Genomic DNA, 5,311 nt, shown 5'->3' on the forward strand with positions numbered 1-5,311 from the left:
GTATGTCGGGCTAGACACAAAAATATACATTGAAGTATCCTTCTCAATTTAAAACTGCAACTGAATTTCTCCTAAAAACACAGCATTGCATCGTTTGAAGGCTACAATAGCTTCCTCTCTGCTCGGTTCATGAGATATGGCAATTAATTAAGCATGCGTAACACTAGATATAAATTTGGGAGATAATTACATCTTGATTTGTTATTCTTCGTTAAGGTGGCTGAACACAGTTTTTCCGTGGTCAGTGGTATTTATTAAAGGTCAGCACTGATTTTGAAAAACAAAACAAATATGGCGAGTACATGAAAAAAAACGATTGGAAATGCGGTGTAAAGTCGCATCCGTTACGCGAACGTCGTGTTGAATCTTTCAGAGGTACCCACATCTCGTCCTCAGAGCCCGCTTTTCTTTTGGTCAGCACCAAGAACACGGAATCTGCTCATTTCCAAGGCAGGAACACATCACCGACTTCCGGCTTGTCTACGTAGGCTCAGAAATTTGAAACAACAGTGGTTGTGAAAGGTTACAAAAATGGACCTTCACTACGACTGTGCATAAATTGTAAATGGCCAGAGTCCGTGTTCTTGGTGCTGACCAAAAGAAAAGAGGACTGAGGAACCCAGCAAACTTCTGCGCATGCGCAATAGCTCAAAAGTGTGTGACCAACAGCTGTTGGCTGTTTTACCAAATATCTCGCAAACCCGACATTAGATTTTGCAGAAATTTGAAATTAAGATAGTTTCGACTACAAATAAGTAGTGGCAGCACTTATCAGTGAGCAAGTTTGAGCTTCTAGGCAATGGCAGAAATGGAAGTATATATATGTGCTTAAAAACTGTACACTAAAAACTGCAAAGGCCGTGTAACTATCTATGCATTACGTTGGATCAACCGTAAACAGTGATAATCATAAACACACAATTGTTAGGGCAGATCAAACAACATTCCAATTACAATCCTGGGCCATTCTCTTCCCCAGAGCCGCCCGGCCATCTTTGGCGCCAGAGGCAGAGCACGTGAGACAGGATGACGCATAGCCTCCCACGCAGACGCTCTTAGAGATTCGTCACGCGTTCCTCCCTGTAGGTACTGTGGACAGTGTAGATAACTGTTCCCATTGTAGACAGTGTAGATAGCTGTTTCTAGTGTAGACAGTGCGCCTAGGGTGGATGGTATATATGGCCATACATAAATGTTAAAGAATAACGTACGTAACTTATTTGCATATTTTCGTGATATCGTATCGTGGAAAGAGCGTCAGCTGAAAGGAGCCCGAATTTACGTAGACCAATCACAACGGACTTCCAGATTCTGGAAGTGTAGTTTAGATCCTGAGAAAACTGCAAGAGGATGAGCTTCGTGTGTTGGGCATTTAAAATGGCTGAGTTAAATTCTTATCAAAGGGAAACTGGAGGTATAAAGGGTACGTTGAATTGACCCTATTCCGGAATAAGAATACTTGGAGTGATGATTTATAACTTTATGTTTTGCGTTTTGAAGCAACAAGGATAATAAAGACATGGATAAAATAGTGTTTTAGCAGGTGCTTCACAGTTTTAATGTAAAACTCCGTAAAAACGAAGGATTTCTAACTTCTATTCCATGTATTCTCATTCTTATTCAGTCGAACGAAGACATCCTAAGGGCGTGACCTTGCTTCGTCCCCAGTCGCTCTCAATCGCTTGGGACAAGAGAGCGAACGGACAGATGGGAAGGGGAAAAAACCAATCTGGTTGCAACCCACTTTCGAAAAAGCCTTCGTCTCTTCATTCGCTTCGTGTCCCAAAAAATAACGTTACAACTTGGTGTTACGGTTTTCTTCTAGCGCATCTAGCGCCAAGCCTGCTGTACTGAGGAGGCAAGGGTGTGATAGCAACGATCTCTGAGAAAGGGTTGTAGAAACTATGTATTGTACGATCTTGTTGTTGTGATACATCGGAGAGCATCGTTCCATCCTGTCAAGAACAGATCGAGGTATATACGTAAGTGTTGAATACCCTTCGCAAACTCTACGGCCGTGTGTTAAATTAGTGATTTCTCTAACAATTTCATGTGGATTTCCTTGTTTCGTTTAGGAACACCACACACATGATCACCACTCTATCATTTGCTGATCCCTTTCATTAAAGCATTGGTTTCCTCCAGCTTTTGTCTGAACTGAATGTGGAGTTGAAGGTATGGAATTTCTTCTGTATTTAGGAATGTGAAGCGAAGTATACAGAACTTGTACTTCGTTTTAATGCGTAGAAACACAGGTTTTAAATAAGCTACCCAACATATGCCATTTTTCACCACAGCCACAGCAGTCATTTTGGCATGCCCTTAAAGTAGATTCTTCGGAGCAATTGCAGAATACCCCGCATCTCTAGCTACACGGTGCAGCCTGCAACGCGGCTACGCGGCTACTCGAGTTCTCATTTATTCATAATTCACTCAAGTTCTCTGGAAGGTGGCTTCCCGTCTACGCAGCTATACTCCGTTGTAATTTACGCATAATTCACTCAAGTTCTCTGAGAGGTGGCTACGCGTCTACACAGCTACTCCGTCGTAATTTATTCATAATTCACTCAAGTTTTCTGGAAGGTGGCTTCGCGGCTACGCAGCTATACTCCGTTGTAATTTACCCAGAATTCACTCAAGTTCTCTGCCAGGTGATCTGGTGACGTAATTTGGTGGACTTGGAAGAAAAATTTTAACGCCGTATCCCACAATCGCGCGCGGCCTTAGGTGTTGTTTCCAAACTCCCTGAGAGGTGAGAGGTGGCTACGCATCTACGCAGCTACTCCGTTGTAATTTATATTTAGCAATTAGACCCGTAGCCAATATGGTTGCTATGCGTCTACGCGGCTACTCAAGTTGTCATTTATTCATAATTCATTCAAGTTCTTAGGACAGTCGCTAGTCGTGTCTGCGCGGCTACTCTGTTGTCACTTTTTCATAAAAACTCACCCAAGTTCTTGGAAAAATGCCTGCACGAAAGTTCTTGAAAACATATTCGGTTACACCTTGTTTATTTCTTTAAAGCTCATGAAGGTTTCTGAAAAGTTCATTACAATTCATCCCATGCTTATTTTGACAGTCTAAAAGCAACTTTTAGTTTTATATATTTAAGTTATCGAAGCCAGTGACAGGCCTTCTGATAGGGTGCGATGAAAAAATGCAAATTATGCGAAATTTGCAGAGCAGATTATGCGATTAGAAAGGCTAATTATGCGATAAAAAATGTAAATTATTCGATTTTTTCCGGAGCAATTTTAAGCTTGTTTTTCAAGGTTTCAGGATAAGAAAAACATGTTTTTACTGCCCTAAAGACATTTTAAACACAAGGGAACAGTAATTACTGGGTTGATGTATGGCAATCCCGGTCTAGAAGTGGGTGGCATTTGTTCAGTGTTATTTTTTTTTTCTTCCATGCTGGTAAAAGTCTTGCCTGTCACTCCCCTGGTAAGTGGTCTCTGTGTGCATAGAGCCTTCTGCGCGTATTTTCTTAGGATTGAGAGGGTAGTGGAACTGCGTAGATTTCTCTGGTGGACACAGTAGAATCATTGACTTCGCCTGCAATGGCGTCGAAAGTCATGTAACGCGAATGGCGTTTTAGTGGATCCTTAAAATATACCCTTATGGAGCTCAATAATGGAAAGCCAGTTGGATAAGCTAGGCAGGCGGTGAAAACCAGCACCTGGAATCTCAAAAGCGACGAGTGATGGACTTCGACAACAATCGGTCGCCCTTCCAGCAGAAATCAAAGTGAGCTGCATTTCTAAAATAATATTTACCAAGTGTGCTGTTATGTAGAACACTGAAACCAAATGGAAAATTCTCTGGTAACTTATGGGTTCGACTAAGACAGAGAACGAATCGAACACCTTAAGTGGATCTGTGATCAACTCTGCACAGTCTTCTGGTAAAAAAAAAAAATGGAAATGTGACAGCCAAGAATTATTTGAAAGAAAGCTTGTCGTCTACATGTATTTTGTGCTTCATTATTCAAGGAATAGGTTCTTCATGGAAACGGTTTGATCCTGAAATTTTAGTTTGTTGTAGTATTGCGCATATTTGACACAATTGAGTTTTTTCTCTTCACGCACGCAATAATAGCAAATATGTTGTTTGTGTCAAAAAATTGTTCGCTGGAAAAGGTGGCTTTTATGAATTCATCATGTTTTATGATAATTGTGCTGGATAGTTTTTATGGCAATAGTAAAGCATTTTCTTGTTATTCAAGGAAAATGTTCTTCAGGAAAGGGTTTGAACCTGAAGTACATAGTAATTTGACACGATTGAGTTTCTTGTCTTCAGGCACACAATGAAATAGGAAGAGGTTTTCGCCTCTAAGAGCAAATATGTTGTTTGTTTCAAAACATTGTTCGCTGGAAAAGGTGGTCTTTATGAATTCATCATGTTTTATAATATGTGAGCTTAACTGGATAGTTTTTATGGCAATAGTAAAGCATTTTCGTGTCAAAATGAGGTTAGCATTTTTGTGTTGTGCTACCTTAATTAAATATAAATATACATTCTGCCTTGCGAGTTTGTTATTCTCGTTAACCAGCAATGGGAAGTCATTGCAACGCGAATGGCGTTTTAGTGCATCTTATGTTGTTTGTTTCAATAAAATATTTTGCTGGAAAAGGATTCTGTGATATTTTCTGCCTTTGTGAATCATAATTTTATGTCGTGTATTGAATTTTCGAGCTTAAGGTTGAAACGTGATACGGGAGGATATTTTTAGTATAACTCTGTAAGCAGGAAAAGTTTCATGAAAATAAACAGGTCTGTTGGAAGCAAGCGTGAGTTTCAACAAAATGAGCCCCAAAATCAGCAAAAAATTGTGACGCCGGTGAATAATAAAGTAGCTGCTATTTCCAAAATGATGGAATTACCTGGTGATAAATAACCTCGTCTTGGAGAGTAAATTTTTGACTTTGCAGAAACAATGGTGGGCAATTGTGATCTTTGTTTTGAATTCTCTCATTTATAGTCAAACTTTATAACACTTGACAGGAAAAGAAACTTACGAAAACCCGATATCTTGCCATCATTTGACACAGATGCTTCACTGTTTGGCAAGTAAACATGCCGCGGTAACTTACTAGTAATCACAGTGCCCGCTGAATTCTGGCGATGTCACTTTCGATTTTGCGATTTATTTGTGTCGCTGATCGTAGCTGTTTATATTCTATATTCACTGTTCAAAATTAATGTTGTTTTCATGTCGTAAATATGTTATTCTCGAGCGACCGTCCTGGAAACTTCCTTCTGCTCTTTCTAAAAACTGTGTATCAATATTTATTTACTTTTGCATCAATAT

General features: G+C 39.8%; 1 protein-coding gene across 1 annotated transcript in view; it reads left to right on the top strand.

The window, feature by feature from the left end:
- Window positions 1-950: 950 nt before the first annotated feature.
- Window positions 951-5,311, top strand: part of LOC138043453 (E3 ubiquitin-protein ligase DZIP3-like) — a 27,527-nt gene continuing 23,166 nt past the window's right edge. The window contains exons 1-3 of the mRNA XM_068889724.1: window positions 951-1,086; window positions 1,625-1,982; window positions 2,076-2,175. The gene's annotated coding sequence lies outside the window, so the exon portion shown is untranslated. The remainder of the gene's footprint in view (window positions 1,087-1,624; window positions 1,983-2,075; window positions 2,176-5,311) is intronic.

Source organism: Montipora capricornis, chromosome 3, assembly GCF_036669925.1.
Source record: "Montipora capricornis isolate CH-2021 chromosome 3, ASM3666992v2, whole genome shotgun sequence".
Lineage (NCBI taxonomy): Eukaryota > Metazoa > Cnidaria > Anthozoa > Scleractinia > Acroporidae > Montipora > Montipora capricornis.